The 21,710-nt window shown below is 40.4% G+C and overlaps 1 protein-coding gene across 5 annotated transcripts in view; it reads right to left on the bottom strand.

Annotated features, from left to right (window-relative positions):
* Window positions 1–18,021, bottom strand: part of RALGPS1 (Ral GEF with PH domain and SH3 binding motif 1) — a 149,992-nt gene extending 131,971 nt beyond the window's left edge. For all 5 annotated transcript variants that reach the window (XM_072985170.2, XM_072985169.2, XM_072985168.2 and 2 more), the window contains exon 1: window positions 17,882–18,021. The gene's annotated coding sequence lies outside the window, so the exon portion shown is untranslated. The remainder of the gene's footprint in view (window positions 1–17,881) is intronic.
* Window positions 18,022–21,710: the final 3,689 nt, after the last annotated feature.

Genomic DNA, 21,710 nt, shown 5'->3' with positions numbered 1-21,710 from the left:
CTATAAATATAAGATGTCACATATGGAGACACTAAGATTAACATTAGGCTTCCTTGGTTTACCAAAAGTGCATGCACTTACTCCCCTTTAGTCTGGAAACATTTTTATGATTTCTTTTTTTTTCTTTTTAAATGAAGACACAAAAAAGCCCCAACACTTGACTATTCAAGCTCCTAGAAATGGGATGTCAATGCCTGTGAATACCTAGAAACTGAAAATCCCAATTTCTCCTCCAGGCAATGAGCGGATGTATTATCATTTAGCACCATCTATTCCATCAGGGAAATCAATTTCCCTCCACACACTCATTTTAACTTTCCAACAGTACCAGCCTATGATAATGAGACATTATGCCTCTAAAATGAAAAGTCAGAATGAAACAAGGTTCTCTTCAGACCTTAATGTAAATGAACTGTTTGAAAGCACCTCCCTGTAACATCCAAACTGAACTAACGAACTCCTGCCTCCAAGCCAGCATTCAAAATTCTGCTAGGAGGCCAACTACTTTGGCCAAAGTAAGAAGAGAATATTTCACAACATGTTTTCTCTGGGGTCAATGTTTATGAACCCTTATGGTGTCCTGCTGCTTGAAAAGGAGGTAGCAACTCCACATGTGTTTGTTTAATTGTCCTAGCCTCAGGCAACCATACCAGATGCAGTTCTCTATCCCGTTTAGATGCTGATCATTGTCAATAACTTTTTTGAAAACAGACCTGATTCACTAAAAAGGATCATCAGCCACATGCATAGCCCTAGCAGGAAAACAAGCGGATTTCACTTATCCTTTAGTTTAAATGGTTATCCTGCTTGAGTCAGAACAGATATTTTCAACCGCCAATTTCATACCAAACTGGACTTCTAGTCTGTCTCATTCAAAACACAGGCTGCCTCTAAATAAGACTTTTATTACAGAATCACCCTGAATCAAAGATGGAGTTGTAGAAGGGATCCAAGCTATCTATGTCTTCTATTTACAACCTTAATGTATCTTTCTTAGGAGATCTTGTATTTTTTCTTACAAAGAAGCAAACTTCCAAAATTGAGAGCTACAAGCCCACTTACAACTAAATGCATTTAAGCTTGCAATGATCAAAGCTAACAACTAGCTCAATCCCTAGAAGCAATGGCTAGAAGTAAAACTACCAAACATGGAGGTTTGCTTTTAGGAACAACTGCTCAAACAGCCACCTGAAAAAGTCACACTCATATTCTCTCGATCAAGGTGGATACATTCACAGAATGTTGGCAATGGAGCCTGGCCGCAGATGCATCATAAACTATTAATTTCCATAAGGCTCCAGCCTCCATACTCCTCTAGCAGAAGTTAACACTGTATATGGCAGGAGATAGGAATCTTCTTTCCAATGTATCAACCAAGTCTATTCAATTAATTGGATAAAACAACACTTCTAGTTGTGAGTTTAATCTGCAGTAAACCAAGACCAAAAACTACTCTATCAGATGTATGTTTATTTCCATGCATCTCTCCCTTGATGTCTGGTGCAACTTACCCATATCACAAACAGCGGCACTTTAGTAATTGCTGGCTTGGGGTGTGAATGTGACAACTCTTTGATGTTCTGCAACTCAACCATGTTTTGCATTCATAATGTTATATACTGTACTGTCCTGCTCCTACCCGGCCCCTATGATAGTATGTGCTGGGACAGAGGTTAAGTTGGAGTACATATTAAATGGAAGTGGGGAAGAGAAAGCAAAACAACATGCAGTATATTTATAGCCACTGCCACATATATTTCTAAGGTTAGTATCCGATTACTAGCTCCAGCTAGAGCATCTCCATTGGATTAACTGCTGAATAGTAAGCTAACATTATACAGTATAAGCCCCAATGAATCAATGGGTCTATTCAAACAGCTCTAATGATAGGATACTGACTGTCAAGGCTACTTCCAAGCTAAGATGCCAATCAGTAACTGAATAGGGCAAAACCTCTACCTTGGTTCACAAGGACAAAGGCTGAAAGTTTGAAAGGCTGAATGACTGTCAAAAAATGATCAAGTCTGAATGGCTAATTATTAGAGCTCTACAAATACATCCATAAAAATAATAAAAGCTTAGTCCAGGGAAGTTCTAAATTAGCAAGATCAGTGATTATTAATAACTGTGTGCCCTCCCTCTTTCTCTCTCAGTGTGCCTGTGTGATACCAAAGAGACTGAAATACTTCGCCTTAGATTGCTTCCGAAGAAATCTAGAGTAAGTATTTGGGAAAATGTTGTATACTGCACCTCAACGTCAAGTGTCAGGTATCTATAAACAGTAAGTACAAGCTGTTGCCACATCCACTGTTGCCATGGCAGTCCCAAGTGATAACTAAAAATAAACAGGATAAGGCATCTATGTATGCTTCTTTGAAGCAAGGAGACCTTCTGGCAAGAAAAGTTAGGCTTATACCTGCAAGAAATCAATAAAAGGACTTCCTAAATATCTGGTGCACCCTTTCACTGCAAGGTGGACAGATGATAAGGTAGGCTACTAAAATATATTTAAATGGAAGTTAATATTGATAACATAATTTGCTAAATGCAAGACAGAATGAACAGAACTATACAATGATCATGAATTAATCCGTTGGAAGAGCATAAAAACAAGGAGGAAACTGATTTATTACTGCTTTAAGCTTTGATGGACAGTAAACTAAAAAGATATGCCATTCGCTTTAAAGATGAAAATATTTTTTGTTATTCTCATTCTTTTAATAGAGGGGATAAGTGTGGGATCTCGGAACGGGATTGGCATGTTTTCCTTAAAACAATCTGGAGTTATGGTTGAATGTGTTGGCCAAATATGTTGCTAGCAGCAACTTATTTAGTTAATTGACAATTAGAGATGAGATATCCCTGGGGGTACAAATACAGATATTGGCAGGCCAAGTCCCGGGGGAAACCAGACCCTCTCCCCAGAACCAGCCGGTCCACTTATTGCTCGCTGCACAGGTGTGCACAGCTGTCATCATTCATGCTGCACAATCGTAGAAGTAGCTCGGCTGGCACTTCCCACACTGCCCACCACTCCGGCGAGGAGGCAGGATGACATGTCCACTCAGCTGCTGAGCGGTTGGCAGTTCAGGAAGGTGGGACGCGCTGGCCAGGCTACTTCTGCAATTGGTGCAACGTGAACAATGATGACTGTGCATAATGAGTGGACTGGGCAGTTTGGGGCGGCGGGGGGGGGGGAAAGTCTGGTTCATATTCATATCACCAGGGATACAAATATGAATACCCCATCTCTAGTGACAATACAGAATTCCAGAAGGATCTCTTCACACTGTGGAAGTGAGGATCACAACGGTAAATGTAATTCTGTGCCATCAAGTGATGGTGGATTGCTTGATGAAAATGTCAGCAATAAAAAATGCAAACTCTGTGTTGGAAGTCTTTTTAAAAAAGGAGCTGGAAACATAATTGCCAATCTCATAGTGCCTTTATATAAACATATGGTGCTTTTATACTTTTGGGATCTGAGCTCTTTGCCTAGCGCCCTTTTTCAGTCCCACTACTTTTGCCAGGCATGTTTGGTGAGAAGATAAGAGGACCTCCTCAGTACTTGCTCCCTATCACTGCAACCTTTCCAAAGGGAGGCTAAGCTGGCCACGTTACTGTCCTTCCACTGACTTGCAAAGCCAGTTCATTCATTTTATCAGTTGACTGGCTGTTGAAAGAAAAGCTTTTACTAAACATGTTGTGCTGTAATGAATGTCATTTCATTTGTTTTTAATTTGATATTTAAAACATCATCAATGTTTTAATACTCTGGTTTGTTCAATCGTAGGTAAACGGTTGCTTTGACTGAACATGAATAAAGTTCTGTATCTTTCTATCCCTACTTGTTTCAATCCTGTAACTTGTCTTGAGGCCCACAGTAGCACAACGGCAGGATATAAATCAAATAAATCAGACACCTAGGAATGTGAAACACTGATTCACTCTGCCCTTGACTGTTGTTTTGTAACATTAATAAGAAAAATATGAGAAAGGTAGGGCTCAAAGAAGTTTTTCTGGTCATGTAAGTGATGAGCAAAATACAACAGCATATTCAAGTAACAAAAAAATGAAATATGGAAGTCCAGCCACTGTCAAGGAGGCACAGTGAGTGATTGAACTCCCAACTACCAGATACCTAAACCACTGAGCTATCTAGCAGTTCTAAGATTGTTCTTATTGTTGTTAAGTAATTCTTTGTATGATAAGCACAATCAGTAAAATGTATTATTATATGCTGTTTTATCACTTCTCACATAAAACAAATTCCAATACCGTGTTTCCCCGAAAATAAGACAGGGTCTTATATTAATTTTTGCTCCAAAAATGTATTAGGGCTTATTTTCAGGGGATGTTTTCTTTTACAGTTATGTCATCTTCTAGTTGCTGCACAACGGTGGAGGGCGGCGTTTCACTTAACTGGGGCTTATTTTTGGGGTAGGGCTTATATTACAAGCATCCTGAAAAATCAAACTAGGGCTTATTTTCAGGTTAGGTCTTATTTTCAGGGAAACAGGGTAGGTTGTGTGTGGGTTTTTTTTTAATACAAAACATTCAAGGAGTAGTTTACCACTGCAACTCCAATGAGAGTTACCTTAGCCAAACACAAATTTGAACCCAGGTCTCCTTAATACTAATATAATACTCTATTCATTGGCTCTCGACAGACGAATATTTCTCTTTGTATATACTTTTTCTCAGCAGGAATATGGAAACAGCACAAGAACTCCCCCGAATCGCCCAAGTTCAACTTCATCAGAAGTACTGGGTAACAGAAGACAGTAAAGTCAAATTGCTGACTGTTGGTGCCAAATGCTTGGATATAGTCACTGAGAGGGAGCATTATTATGACACGGATTTAGATGAATTAGCAACAGCTCAGCTGTGGCTGAGTAAAAGAAATCAACAGTGGAGTCTTATACTAGAACCTCAGAAGCAACCAGCTGAAGAAAATCCTGCCAGTTCCGCTCCTGAAATACGGGAACCTCTGTACGAGAGCAGAACAGAAAATGCCGCCATCTACAGAAGCTCACAAGAAAGGAAAGCCCCAGAAATGTTATGTGTTAATGACCAAAATAATCAGCAGCAGGATTTGAATGAAGAAGACACAGAAAATGCATCTGCAATATCTAGTTCCACATATGCTGAGATGGTAGAAGAGAGAGAGATAATCACTTATCTGGCAGATTTTTTACACATAGATTTAAAAACCAAGAAAGGAAGTGTGACAATGGAAGACTTTCTGCAGAAGGCTGGCATCCAACATTATGCAAGCAACCATATTGTTCATCGGGCAAAATATAAGCTGGCCAACCGGTATACAATTATCATTCAAAGGGACGAAATCTCTTTGGAGGAGACTGCGACCGTACTGTTAGATGTGGATATTTCAAATATATGCAAAGGTTTTGAAGAAATTGAAAAGTTAGCAAATTACCTGGGATTTGTTCAAAATGTACAAGGACTCACCGTGGAGCACATCAAAAACAGACAATATGACCACACACCTGTTCAGTTTTCATAGAGCTTTGGGAGGGAATATCTAAAGATACAACTGCAAGAGCAGTTCATTAAACCCAATACATTTACAGATCCTTACATGGCTTGAAAAATGCAGATTTATGGCAACGATAGCAGTACAGCTAGTGTCAGCGGTGATCTATGAATAGCATAGTGAACAGCTGCCAGGGAGAGAGACAATGTTGAAGACAGCCCCTCTAAAATGAACCGCTTTAGATGTCTTCTTCCTTTCAAAAGTACTGTACACAGGTGGCTACATGTTCATTCAATTATATAAATCCTTCAAGCAAACAACCTTAATCTACTCATTCAACAGTGGAGAAAATCATGCTGCCCATAGAATGCATCTGCCTGTGGCAAACTAAAATCTGAGTAGCCATAAGTAAACAGCTTAAAACTCAGTTTCTTATAATTCAATGTAAACATTTTACATACATTCAGTATGATAATTATTAAAATTCAAGGGAGAGAGTGTGTTGGGGTTAATGTTTTTTGCCTAGCTGTTTGGAGATCAAGGCAAGGGGGCAAATTTCCTCTTCCTTCTGCATATGTTTCTACTGTATTTCTCAAAAATCATCCCTCCTGATTTTGAAGTGCAACCTTTATAGTCACATCAACATTTCCCCTCTTATTCCTGAACTGAAAAGAGGTGCAAAGAGAAATCAAGTCAGTCTATTTTGGTTGTCGCTTAACCTAGGAAACAAATATACATATCTTCAATACAAAGAGTTGTGTGGGTTACTCTGTCACTGCAGTACAGAAAGAGGATTTTTTTTCTTTAATGGGAACAGGAAACATTTCTGAATTACTTGATCAATAAAAGTGGGTATCAATTATGCTTGGCTATGATTTTTTTAAAAACCATTCTGCTTTATGACTATCTTCAAGAGCTGTTGCCCACTCACTCTTGATAAATTCAATCAGCTTTTTCAAGGCAAATCAACAAACATACAATGAATCTTCTATCTGCAGCAACAAAGATACACTGTACACCAGTTTGATTTATCTGACAATGCATGCATTGTTTGATGACAACCAAAGAACTTATAAAAGTATTGTTTCCCACCTGTCATGCCTGACCAATTCTATGACCAATTCCAAAATCTTGTAACTAACCTGTTACTCAAACCTTTCATGCTACAGCAGAATAAGAATGCTATTGAGATAATCTAACAAGATTAACCAGTCAATGTCTATCCTACAAACTCCCTCACAATCCACTATAAAGTGAAATATGAATTTTGATAAAATATACTTCACACAAGCTGCCTACATATATTTCTAAAGCCTAAACAATCAAGGTTGACAACTCATATGGCTGAATGTAAGTGTATCAATTGCACTGTATGTAAATATATTACAATTACATTGTATGTAATGTATTAAATAATTAATTAATACAAGTTTTCCAGCATAATCATTAATGACATGCTACTAGCAATAAAGCAAAACAGGGCTTGTCTTTTTTTTCCCTTCCATTCTCCAAATATATATTCTAAACTAAAAATACAAAAGCTGTAATGATCTAGTTCTTTAAGACTGTTTTTAGAGAACCTACACAGTGTGTATGTTATCTTCAGTTCCTCTATTCCCCTCCATTTAAAAGCTTAAAAAACCCTGCTTGAGAACATGGCAAGAAAATCTTCTATACAAGAAACGTCCAATAAATCCTGACTCATTTTTATACCTTGGGATCATATCCATAACTTTTGGATATTATATTGCAGATTTCAGTCATGTATGTTATAAGAAACAAATTCAGTTAGTATACATAAGAAAACATCACTTAGTAACAAAAAATATTAAGGAAAATATTGTGCCATTATCAACAGAATGTGTAAAAAGAAAACAATTATGTTTAAGACTAATTTTTGCAATATTTCTACAGACATAAAACAAGCTGTTGTTCGCTGAAATACCAGTGTTAATTAGCTGTGGAGGCAGAAATTACTAAGATAGTTTTGCAATTCATCTTGCCATAGGAAGCATATCACAAGTCCATCTGGATTTGCTTTATATTTATGCTTTGATGATAAACTGAATTAATCAAAGGTTTTACTGGAAAGACCTGAAGAACATTTAATATTCTCAAATGAAGTCTATACTGAATGGTGCAGTACCCATAACGGGACAAATGAAATTATGTTGAAGAAATGCAGTATTTCCAGTATCCTGCCCCCTGCACCTGATCCCTCACATGGGTTCTAATTTACTGTTTCAAGTTTAAGTGTATTAGCTTCACTCAGTACTATACGTGTGTGAATTTGACATTTGACATTTCTACAGCACCGCAGGCTCTATTTTTATTGAAAATCGGTACCCAAGCCTGATTCTTATTTTACTGTTTTATTCCGTAATTTGTGACAGTAGTAATTATATGCCAAAGAATATTGAAATATTTCTAATCAAGGCCATAATAAAGGCTCCCAATTGCTTTCTTCCACAACCAGCATGCCTTTGATTTATGATTAAAATTAAATACAAGTTACCTCTACCTATGGTTAACTTTTACTAGGGTTAGCGTGGTAAAAAATACCATGCCCTATGATGTGCCATATAGCCCTTATATCTTGAGGGAGAATGAGACACACAGTCACTATTTTCAATAGCAGCTGATAGATGTATGATGCAAAGGCCTGGTAAAATGGATGCACATGTATGTAATGGACATATCCCAGAATAGTTTCAAGTTCTCCTTTTAACAATAGGAGAGAATAACCTTGTTTCGCACAGTCGATTCCATAACAGTATACATAAAACGCTTCGGAAATTCTAAATCACACCTCTCTCTCTCCGTGCATTCAACCTTTGCCTTGGCATGGCCTGATATATTAGCCTGAACCGCATTTCCTCTTAATCACATCTTCCCTTGGTGCACAATGTTAGCAGGTCAAGGCCAGGCAATCTGCCAAGATGGGAGCATGAAAGAAAATGCATATACTCCTCATGCTTTAATCCTAATCCCTACACCTTTTCATTCCCGTTTGTATTACGGGAAAGCACAGCTTAGAACGAACAGGAAGTGTTTCCCAGTGCAAACAACAAACACAAGGAGACTGGTCTGGACTGTAACAGGAGCCGCCTGGATCAGACCTCCTACCATTTATATCACTGACAGCGACATGAACTGCATCTAGTCTACTTTCATTGTAAAGAATGGATTCTGACCATGGAAGAAGGGCGAAAGCGGTGTCTTCATTCCTGTAAGTCAGACAAGTGGTACACTGAAAATCTGGGGAAGATGCAGTAAAAATAAGGCTAAATGATAACTGCTGAAGAACGGGACCAGTTGTGGTTTTTTATACAGAAAAAAAAAAAGCCAGTCAAGACACTGAAACAGGATCTGGGAAAAAGTCTACCAATCAAATGATAATTTGGGTAAGAAGGAAAACGTACTCTAGATTCGTTGAATGTAGATGGGTGGGGTAAAAGCTGGAAAAATAAATAAATAAATACTCACATTTCTGCAAGGTTTTGTAATGGGAAAGCAAATTAAGGCAAGCTGCTGGATAGCTCCTTAGAGCAGTCATGATAAACATGCCTACAGCCATGTCTGCATTATATATTTTCCAAGACTGATAAATTCATTATGACAAACACTAAACCTATATGGTTTGCACAGTCATGTTCAATGCACAGCTTGCTGCTAGTATAATTCTGTTTTCAGTGGATATGACTGTGATGCTGGCACCAAAAATACTTTGCTTTAAAATATTTCCATTAGATGGGACCAAACGGTACCCCAAAGCCATAAACTCTGTCCATCAACCACACACCTGCCTCCTCCTCAAAAGCTATATGGTACTTTAAATAACACGGCAATTTTAGAAAATCCGTAAGCAGTGACAATTATTGCATGGGCAAGGACCAGATTTACTTTAGTCTGAAATCAATCAATAAACAAATCTAATTTTTAAAAATAAATGCTAGATTTATCGGGATGGGTGTTTGTTGAAAGGCATCAAAATTGGGAATTAACATGTATTAACACCAAGCAATCTGGAAGATGCCAAGAAGGATCATTTTTAGCAGCAGTGTAGTCAAGACTCTTAAATCTGTATGCAAGGCATTTTATGAAATTAAATAATTCCTGTATAGACAATACTCAAATATTTAAAGCTAAGGCGCATTTCTACACTTTGTGGATGCTTCCATTGGAAAATGTCCTTTTCTGGTGACCTTTTTTTCCTAGAAAAATTGCTTCCAGAACATAAGGCTGTGCATAAAAGTTTGAAATAAAAAGTGATTAAATAAAGAATACAGGTCTCCAGGTCAAGTGGACTAGGAAACTCCAGTGTTTCTATAGTGAAATATACTAAAGGAAATTTGTATGGAACTCCTACAGTCTTCTAGAGTGGCACAGTCATCTTTATGGAGAATCCTTGGTGTTCCTTAAGGGTTTGCTGGGAAGGATGAGACTTCCGCAGCCCAATTTCAAGCAACACAATTCCCCAGTTATCTGTGGGTGGAGAACCGGTGTGTGTGTGTGTGTGTGTGTGTGTGTGTGTGTGTGTGCAAAGGACAGGGCCGCATTAACATAAAAGAGGAAAACCACAAGAAAGAGTTCATAGGGAACCCAACACAGAAAACAGGAAAGAGAATCTGAGTCCTTCATTGTAGGAAGAAGGAAGCGCCTAGCATGACACAACACACACCTTTTTGCTCTGTGGCTGCTAACATTAATATACAAAAAACACAGACACATCCAGGAACCAGCTTTGACGTTCACAGAACACCTCCCTAACTACACATAAACAGAGCACAAAGTAAGAAGACATACAATGAGGATTTGGTAAACCCTGAAGACAGTCATCTTCCAAAAACATTAGTGGGATTTGGCAGTGGAAAAGCATTTGGATTTGAATACGATGATTTCCCACACTGAAATCCAGGATGGACGTTGTTTAAATATATATGGGCCACAACCCTAATGGAATTTTACTCCACAGTAAGTGAAATCACATAAATTTCAGTTGCAAATCCAGCTGTTTGACAAGGTGCAGGTCACAGACAATGACTGCATGCAAGCCACACAACCAGGGCCTTTATTAATCAGTTGCAACCTGCCACTACAGCTGACAGTTTCAGCTACCCCAGAATACAATGCCAAAAAACTCTTAATGATTGTTGAGCATGAATGTCTCTGGCAGAAATCTTGTCAGTTTCATCCTCTGGGGCACTCAAATTAGCCTACATCTTGGTGGCAAGTCAGCCTATCCTAATTTCTTAACTTGCAGCCATTTGTCACCATTGTCTCTGCCAACTGAGTTTATATCAATGTAAACAAAACAAAACAAAACAAAACAAAACAGAATTTTGGCCAATTTTTAAAACAGTTAGCTAATTAGAACTGTTAGCATCAAACCTGTTGAGGATTAAGCTATTATTTTGCTATTCTAATACAGTAATTTTAAAATTCTAGACCCCATTTTATAGAACTTGACTAAATACTTTTTGACCCAACTACAAAATTTAATGTAACAATAGGATTTATTGTGAAAACAATAGTCAAGATTGTTAATATATCCAGGAGTCTTAATATTAACTAATATTGTCCATAATAACTAGAACATTACTTTAGAGATCATGCTTCAATGCCCCATTGAATCTTAAAACATTTGATGTGTCAATTCCACCATTAAGTCCACTGATTCAATAGGCCTCCTCTAAGTGTGGCTTACTAGTGGACTTCAGCTATTACCAGCATCTTTCTCTAACTTCAAATGGCCATAGTGCAGGTTCAAAACACTTGTTCTTGCCAGCACAAAGCAGCCACTATTTATTATTATTATTATTATTATTATTATTATTATTATTATTATTATTATTATTATTATTATTATTATTATTATTATTATTATTATTATTATTCAACAAATGACATCACTAGCTACGGGTGAGTTAATTTTTTTGCCAGAAAATACAATACTGTATACAATATGAAAAGCAAGGTATTATGAAATGCATTAAGTGTAAATTGCAATCACTATATTAATTACATCCCATCAAGTAAATTCAGAGTTCCACACACTGCCACCATCACATTTTGCTAGATATAAAGTATTCAAAACTTGCCCATGGCCACCTAGAAAGTATAGCATGTAACCAACCCCATCAGTCACACAGATAAACAGTCAGTGAGGCATTTAAACTCTCAGCCCCTTTCTTAAAGCCCAGGTGCTCCAACCCACTTTAACTTCAGTTAAGTAAGGCTGCCAAACCTAAAAGAGTGCAAACATGTTTTAACATGTTAATTTAGATATCAGGCCTAATGAATTCTATTAAACTTAACTTTCCAGAAATTGTGCACATATTTTCAGCCTCTTTTACAACACTGTTTATAAATACTATCTTACTGGGTTTTTTAAAATGCCAAACAATTTCCCAACACTGTTTACAAATACTACATGAAATTAAAATTACCTTGGGAGTAAACAGATAGGAAACATTTTTAAGCACCGTAGTTTTAAACATACTTCTTTGAAACAAGTCCCACCAGTTCTATCAAAATATGTTAAGAATTAATGCCTAAGATTAGAGTACCGTATATATATGTATAGTGCATTTTCATACACATCTAAAACCAACGGAACACAATGAAAATCTCCATTATTGTGCTTGTGCTCTTGCACCGTTAAACCTATACTGGACACCACCTTTGTAGCAACTGAAAATCTGCAACCACTTGTGCAATGGGTCTTGCATTACAGTAAGTGATATCATTGGTTACAAAGCATATTCTGCACATTTAAGGGGGGAAGTCTAACATTTCTGGCAGTCTCATAATGACCCGTGGGCTGCAAAACTCTTAGAAGTTAATTCCATTAAAATCAACTCTTTTCCAAATCAAGCTACTAAGACACAAACGTGACTCCAGAAAGATTTTCACATCACACTAATTGATAATTCAGACAGCTTGCTCACAGATACACAGTATGCTCCTACAAGCCAATATTGATTATGCACATCTGTTCTTCTCCAGATTTTTTTTAAATATCAAGGCTGCAATGGATCCTCATTCACACAATACAGCAACACTCTAGAAAACCAGCCAGGCCTGCAAATTGTTGTGTCAGAACGTATTTTTCATACTTTTCTCCCCTTGCACATCGAAGATGCATCAGATATAGCACTCACTATTCTCTCACACAGAAAACCTCCACCAGTGTTCAATCTTGGCTAGCTTTTAAGCAGATATATTATGTTCTCCAGAACTGACAAAAAAAACAACAACAACAACCCATTCACTGCATGTTCTCTAGCTGCAGAGCCAACGGTTGATTCCTGCTCTGTGCCTCCTCAACAGGGGCTGGGCTTGATGGTACATAGGATTCCTTCCAGCTCTGCAGTTCTAAGATGATGATGACTGATGTGGCGATTTCTTCTAACTCGCATCTAAAGTAACTACATGGCACAGGGATCTCAATCGGAGGGTACAGCTAATCGGACAGAAACCAAAATAATCTGAATTCATTTAATTTTTCAAAGTGCTAGCTGTGTTAGTCTATGCAAACATATCAGACGAGGGAGAAAAGAGAGACAAAAAGCATTGTGGCACCTTAAAGACTAACTGCTAAATTTTAATGTGAGCTTTAATGGATAAAGTTGACTTCCTCAGAAATAAGAATGAGACTGTATGATGATCATTTATCCATGGCCCCATGAGCAGGTGGGGATGCAGAAGGGCAGAGTGACAATAGTTGGTTAGTATAGTACAGTGGTCCCCAACTTTGGGCCTCCAGATGTTCTTGGACTACAACTCCCAAAAGCCTTCACCACCACCTCTGTTGTCCAGGATTTCTGGGAGCTGAAGTCCAGGAGCATCCGGAGGCACAAGGTTGGGGACTGGTATAGTAGACATAAGTTGCAAATTATTTGGAGTCCGTGTGGCATTTCACACTTGGTAATGACTTGACCTCTGATTGATAGTCAGTGCTTTTAGGTGGGTTTTTTCTCTTCGAAGTCTTGCTCTGTACAAAGTGATAATGGTTTGTTGGTAAAAGAACATCAGACTATGGATAAGAACGCCAAAGCTGACACAATCATTGCAGCATTGCGCACTTGGTAATGACTTAAGAACCCTTCACTAATATTTAACTCTTTCAGATGAGTGCCCAACATCTGTATATATTTTATCTCAGATGTGTCCCTTTGAAGGATTGTTCTGTAGTGTTTCTTTTCAATTCAATGTATAGTTGTGCCTTGTTGCTTTGAATCTGTTTTTTGATGTGGGTTTTGTTTACCATTTTAGTTTGGTATTTGTTAGATTATTTTAAAATATTTGTATAAATACTGCTTTTAGCTTTTAAATATTGTCTTTTAATGATATAAGTTGCCTTGGTTCTTTCTAACCAGACAGGTGGGTTAAAAATATTTTAAATCAATAAATTATTAGTAAGAGAAGAACCTCAATCTAGAACTACTATACAGTACCAGCTTCCCTCACCATTAGCCAGACTAGCCACAGCTTGTGAAAGTGGAAGCTAAAAAAATCAGGAAGGCTACATTTCCCTGGTCTGACTCAGTTGATTCAGGTGGATGAATAGCATTGGGGCTCTACGTAAGAGATAAAGTCTGCTTTGCTGCTGTTACTGCAAAATTGAAATATGGAAAGCAAATTAAAAAGAGCTGATCTCTTGGCTGAAAAGAGGACTGAGATACAAAGGTTACAATAATAGCCTTGCTATGAGGCAGTCACTTCAGGCAACAGACTTTTAGGTACTTTGGCAGGAAGCAAACTGTTAGTTATTTATTATAAAAAGTTCTTCTTTAGCTATCATGAAAGAGCTTTAAAATATATGAAAGTGAAGATGATTTTTTAAAAAATTAGGACTTACTAGTTCTTACTAAATCTCTACTTATTATAAGCAGGACAACATCAGGAAGATATTAAAAATATATCAAAATGGAGCTGACACACAGCTGAATAGAAATGATAGTACAATGCCTGAACTCCGCCTTTTAAAGAAATACTGATGACAGAATCGTAATTGTTTGAGAGGCATGGATCCATATCTCACCAGTTGCTCTGCATTATGCAACAGCCAAAAAAGGATCAAGTAGGTGTCTAATGGATGGGGCGGGGGGGTCTACTATTTTCGCTCTGACATTGACCAGTTTGGAAAACAAATAATCTCTTCTGCTGGGGAGTAAAAAGTTGGAAGGCAATCTCTTGACACAGAAATAACCACCTGTATACGTGAATGGTTGGGTCTGAGGAACAAAGCTCTAATGGCTGAGGTACCACAGAGTGGGACATTTTTTGTAAATGCAAACTGTGGTCTCTCCTTGTGTGTCACAACTTGGAGCAGACAGCAGCTGATACAGATTGGCTGTGACTAATGGGATAGGGAACACCCTCCTTGAAAAAATGATGATTCACCTGTACAGAAAGGGTTGAGAGACTGTGTGCATTCCTTTGTCCCTTCATGTATTCTGAGAAAACTTAGCTAAAAAAAATTTAAAACACTTTTGAGGTACCACCCAAATGTTAGGCATTTGTTAATTATCTTCATAGTGTGAAAGGAGAATTAGATGAATTCATGAAGAAAGATATTCACAGACAATGGCAGGAGGGAAGGAGCCGAAGGGCAAACTATGTTGTCTTAACACCCAGACTACAGACTTCCCAAATGCATCTGGCATCATACTTTGGGAGGCAAATGTTTCGGCTAGACGGCTTTTTGGTCTGCTCCAACAAGGCTGCTTGTACAGTATGTTCTTATTATTCTCCTGAGAACAAACACAAGTCAACAATAACAGCTCTTATATATCACTTCTCTAACGGTAAACAAACCACATGTGTATAAACACATATTAAACCTGAATGGTAGGTGTGCCCATATAAAATTGCCTCTGACCTCAGGCTGGCTATCCTTGAACAGAAAAACTCCAAGGACAGCTTCCAAAGGAAAACAGCTGAGCAAGAATACATCAAGAGATTCAACTCTCACCTGCTGGCTTGACAAGGGCTTTTAATTTATTACATATATTGATCAGCTCATCCACACAGATTAGCCTACCCTACTGCATATTGCTTAAATGATTTCTCCAACAGAACAATGAGACAAAACAGATAATTTCTGATCACAGCAAAAACAGGCACTCTCCTAAAAACAGAAACCATGCCTTTAAATACCACAGATATAACTGACTTGTGAAACTGACCACACTACTATATAGTCAGGATGTTTATGTTCACCAGCTGTTTGAAAGTTTGTAAACAATATGAATAACACAATTGTTATTTTTCTGCACTTCATTTCCTTCTGTCCCACCTAACATAACCAGAACTGGCATGCATATAAAACTATGGCTTGAATACAGTTCTTTGTGCATCTAAAGGAGGGTATTAAATAAATAAATAAAATATGTTACTCTTAAAGGTTTTAAAGATTCTTTGTTCTTCTGGCTGCTAAAGACTAATGCGACTAACTCATGGGAAGTTATTAATTTTATATGCACCTTCAAAATAAAATCAGTAGTTCTGTGTCCGTATATGCAGACATGTACATCTGTGCAAGTACAGCTTTCTTAACCACCTTGACAGTTTTATATATATTTCATACAGAAGTGCATATATAATTATATATATCTCTGTAACTACCTTTCACATGTCTCAAGTGAATAAACAAATATAATAAAAATATGCCTTTATGTAAATACATATACATAGAGACATATAACATGTCCTTAATTTGCATTTAAATGTTTCTAATATGCATACATTTATTCACATGTATATACCATTTACATTCTAAATCTCCTCAGACACCTGGTAAGAAGAGTATAATTTCTTTCACACGTGTATGCTTTCTTTTCCACATACTGTATGGAAATACCAATGTATAGACCTACCAGCATCTATCTGTGTATATACACATATACTTATATTTGTGTATACATCTCCACATGTACATTTGGAAACACCTGCATCTGTCTAAAAATACTTATGTACTTAAATATGCATGCACATATACCTACAAACCTACAGTTGTACACATGAATACCCTTATATATACCTACATCAATATGTGGGCATGCATGCATGATCTAAGCCAACTACAGATCTGTTATGTACTTGTGTGTATATAGACATATATGAATCTCTCTCTCTCTCTCTCTCTCTCTCTCTCTCTCTCTCTCTCTCTCTATATATATATATATATATATATATATATACACACACACACACACACACACATATACATATACACATACATATATATATATATACAAATAACGTGTATACACATATAACACATATATGTATGTGTATGTATATATATGTACACAGACACAAACACATGTACACATACAGAAAGACATGTATACATGTATTTATATACATATATGAAGACAGAGAGATATGTGGATACATATATATACATGTATATACTTATAAGCGTGATAATATTGCATGTGTATATACATTTATTTGCTTATAAGACGGATACTGTATATTTTCAAACATAAATATTTCAACAAAACATTCTGGCTCCCGCTTTCTTCACTTACTCTTCCAAAAGTATGTGTACACGCACACAAATATGCAGCAATAATAATAATAATAATAATAATAATAATAATAATAATAATAATAATAATAATAATAATAATAATAATAATAATAATAATAATAATAATAATAATAATAATAATAATAATGTGCTCACGCTCAGACACACACACACACACTGGAGGACGCGTCTCTCACACGGATACAAACGCCCACCTAGAGCTCCCTCTGAAAACAGGCGCGCGTTGATGCACCCTCCCCCCCACGTGCCCTCTGCATACAGGTGTGCGTGCACACCTATCCATAAGACACCAGCATACACGCATGTGTGCGTGTGTGCGGGCCTGGGTCTCCCTGGGCGTGCTTATTCCCAGGGGAGAGAGAGAGAGACACGTCCACAAGCCCCGGCTCCCCCTTCCCTGGGATCCCTCCAGGGCCAGCTGGTGTCTCTTCCCCCCCCACACACACACACACACGGGAGACCCTCCCCTGTGTGTGTGTGTGTGTGTGTGTGTGTTGGGGGGGTCCGGAGGGGAGACCCCCCCGCCCCCCTCGCCCTCTCTGTGAGGGAAAAAAGCCCAAGGCCTGCTGTGAGGGAAGGCGGGCGCCGAGGCGGGCACGGAGGGGGGGGACGACGGCGAGGCGCGCGCAGTGCCATAAAACGCGGTGCCATTCACACGCCCGCCTTTTTTTGGGGGGGGGTGTCTGGGGCTGCCTCTGAGGGGGGGGAGAATAAATACGTGTGGAGGGGATGATATGTGTGTGTGTTCGTGAGGGGGGAGAGCTGACTAAAAAAAAAAAGGGGGGGAGGGCGCCAACGGTTTTTTTTTTTCTCCTCACCTGCTGAGGGAGCAGGGGGGCGGGGCGGCCCCCCACCTGCCGCCGCCTCCGCCACCGCCGCTGCCCGGCCGGCCCGCCCGTGGTGCCTCCTCCAGGCCAGCCCCTCCCTCGACGGTGCCGGTGGTGCCGCTGCCGCCTCCGCCGCCGCCGCCGCGACAAGGCCGAGCCCGGCCGCCGAAGCGGAGGGAGGGAAGGAGGGACGGAGCTGCTGCGGCGTCGGCGGGTTGGCGGTTGAGGAGGAGGAGGCGGCGGCGGCGGCGGCTCTGAGGGGGGAGAGACGAAGGAGCGCCAGAGGGGGCGCGCGCGAGCGAGCGAGCGAGCGAGGGAGGAAGGGGAAAAAAGGGGGGCGGGGAGAAAGGGAGAAGGACAAGCCCGGGCGCCAATGGGCGCCCGCGATGGCCCGCCAAGGCCGCCAACCGCCGGAGGGCCCCGGAGGGGGGGGCGGGGAATAGGCAAATGAAGGCTCGGATGCGCAGAAGGCGGCGGCAGACCTTGAGGGGAAAAAAAAAAAGAGAACGAGCGAGACGGGAGGAAGGGAGGGAGGTTGGAACGCCGCGCGCAGGCGCAGAAGGAGGGAGGGAGGCCAGAGGCGCGCGTGCTTGCTAGCGGCCGTTGACAGGTGCCCCCCCCCCACTCCCGTGAGGCGATGCCTCATCGACGTTATTTTTATTTTGGGACACCCCCTCCAAAAAAAAAAAAACACGTATTTTTTTTATAAAAAAGTTTTCGAAACTGAGCCACCTCAAGTGCCAAGAATAGATTGATTCCTATTTTGTTTCTTTTTTTTTTTAGTACTCGCATGTAAACACGCAATGTAAACACGCAAACCTGTCCTCACGTATGGCAGAACAAAGCAGCAGCAGCCTTAAAATCGTAAAGTTGTCAAGCTGCTGTGAAGACAACGTTGAACTACCGCCACGCTCCCACAGCTGGCTATTGTAGGGCAGAATTTAAACTCCTAGTTCCCTTCAAGGGCCTCCAGCCATTCATTATCCAATTTATTAAACTTCCAATAAAATCTGAGGGAAACAACCTTTGTCCAATGTCCTCATTGGGAACCCAAACGTAGTTCAGTGTTATCTCTTGGGGCACCCAGAACATTTTATTTATTCATTTATTTAATTTATACCCCGCCAATCTGGCCCGCCGGACCACTCTAGGCGGCTTCCAAATATAAAATCAAATAATAAAACATAGACAAATACATAATAATCAAACAAGAACAGTAGTAGGCATCCTTCAGTCTCGAAAGACTATGGTATCGTGCTCTGTATGGAGGACTTGGAACAGCGTCTAGTGTGGCTGAGGAGGCCAATTCGAGAGTGACAATCCCTTCCACACTGGAGACAAATCCAATCTGTCCCCTGTCCAGCTCCCTGGTTTTGCTTCCTTTGTGACTTCCTCTTTGCCTCAGCCTGCTGGACAAGGGTCTCTTCAAATTGGGAGAGGCCGTGATGTACTGCCTGCCTCCAGGCTGAACGATCAGATGTCAGAGTTTCCCATCTGTTGAGGTCTATTCCTAAGGCCTTCAGATCCCGCTTGCAGATGTCCTTGTATCGCAGCTGTGGTCTCCCTCTGGGGCGATTTCCCTGCACTAATTCTCCATATAGGAGATCCTTTGGAATCCGACCATCAGCCATTCTCACAACGTGCCCAAGCCAGCGTAGACGTCGCTGTTTCAGTAATGTATGCATGCTGAAAATTCCAGCTTGTTCTAGGACTACTCTATTTGGAACTCTGTCCTGCCAGGTGATACCAAAAATCCGTCGTAGGCAACGCATATGGAAGGTGTTCAGCTTCCTCTCCTGCCGGGCACAAAGGGTCCAGGACTCGCTGCAGTACAGGAGTGTGCTCAGGACACAGGCTCTATAGACCTGGATCTTGGTATGTGTTGTCAGTTTCTTATTGAGCCATACTCTCTTTGTGAGTCTAGAGAACATGGTGGCTGCTTTCCCAATGCGTTTATCCAGCTCGACATCTAGAGAGAGGGTGTCAGAGATGGTTGAGCCAAGGTACACAAAGTCATGAACAACCTCCAATTCTTGTGTGGAGATGGTAATAGAGGGAGGTGAGTCCACACCCTGGCCCATGACTTGTGTTTTCTTCAGGCTGATTGTTAGTCCAAAGTCTTGGCAGGCCTTGCTGAAACGGTTCATGAGTTGTTGGAGGTCTTCAGCAGAGTGGGCAACAATGGCTGCATCATCTGCAAAGAGGAAGTCCCTCATGCATTTCAGTTGGACTTTGGTCTTCGCTCTCAATCTAGAGAGATTAAAGAGCTTTCCATCTGATCTAGTCCGGAGATAGACACCTTCTGTTGCAGTTCCAAAGGCATGCTTCAGCATGACAGCAAAAAAGATCCCAAAAAGTGTTGGTGCGAGGACACAGCCCTGTTTCACTCCGCTTCGGATGTCAAAGGGATCTGATGTTGAGCCGTCAAAAACTACAGTGCCTTTCATTCCATCGTGGAAGGACCTGATGATGTTAAGGAGACGAGGTGGACATCCAATCTTGGGAAGTATTTTGAAAAGGCCATCCCTGCTAACCAAGTCAAATGCTTTTGTAAGGTCTATGAAGGCCACTAAGAGTGGCTGTTGTTGTTCCCTGCATTTCTCCTGCAACTGTCGGAGGGAGAATACCATGTCAGTGGTGGATCTATTTGCTCGAAATCCACAATGTGATTCCGGATAGACTCTGTCTGCAAGCACCTGGAGCCTCTTCAGCACAACACGGGCAAGCAGCTTCCCTACAACGCTAAGAAGAGAGATACCACGGTAGTTATTGCAGTCACCCCTGTCGCCTTTGTTCTTGTACAACGTGACAATGTTTGCGTCCTTCATGTCCTGTGGTACTCCACCTTCCCTCCAGCAGAGACAAAAGATTTCATACAGTTCGGTGATGATGATCTCCTTACCGCATTTCAGCACTTCAACAGGGATGTTGTCCCTTCCAGGTGCCTTGCCAGAGGTGAGGGAATCCAAGGCCGCATTTATTTCTGCTAGGGTTGGTTCGCTGTCCAGCTCTTCCAAGACAGGCAGGCACTCAATGTTATTTAATGCTTCTTCGGTTACTACATTCTTTCTGGAATATAGCTCGGAGTAGTGCTGCACCCAGCGTTCCATCTGCTGTGCTCGGTCCTGGATGATCACACCTGTAGTAGACTTTAAGGGAGCAGATTTCTTCTGTAATGGACCTAAGGCCTGCTTGATACCATCATACATTCCTTTGATGTTACCTGTGTCCGCTGCTATCTGTATCTGAGAGCAAAGCTGAAGCCAATAGTCATTAGAGCATATCCTGGCAGCCTGTTGGACTTGGCTACGAGCGGCTCGAAGAGCTTGCAGGTTGTACTCGCTAGGACAGGCTTTGTATGCTGCTAGAGCTCTTCTCTTATCCTCAATGGCTGGCATTAACTCCTCCGAATGGGCTTCGAACCAGTCAGCCATCTTTCTGGTCTTCTTGCCGAAGGTGGACAAGGCGGTGTTGTAGACAGTGTTCTTGAAGTGTTCCCATCGTTCAGGTGCATTTACATTAGCTGGACCTGGAAGGGTTTCCTCGAGTGCTTGGGCAAATTCCTTCACTTTTCTTTGATCGCGAGTCTTGTTGATGTCAATACGTGGTCTTCCTTCCTTTTTCATGTGATACAATTTCTTTGTTCGCAGTTTTACTCTGCTACACACCAGGGAGTGATCAGTATCGCAATCAGCACTCTGGTAGCTGCGTGTGATCGTAACACTAGGAAGGCTAGAACGTCTAGTGAGGATCAAATCGAGCTGATGCCAATGCTTGGATCTTGGATGTCTCCAGGAAACTCTGTGTTGCAGCTTCGTAT

This window comes from Pogona vitticeps, chromosome ZW-PAR (assembly GCF_051106095.1).
Source record: "Pogona vitticeps strain Pit_001003342236 chromosome ZW-PAR, PviZW2.1, whole genome shotgun sequence".
Taxonomy (NCBI): Eukaryota; Metazoa; Chordata; class Lepidosauria; order Squamata; family Agamidae; genus Pogona; species Pogona vitticeps.
Note: the sequence above shows the minus strand (reverse complement) of the source record. Positions and strands in the feature narration are given on the sequence as shown.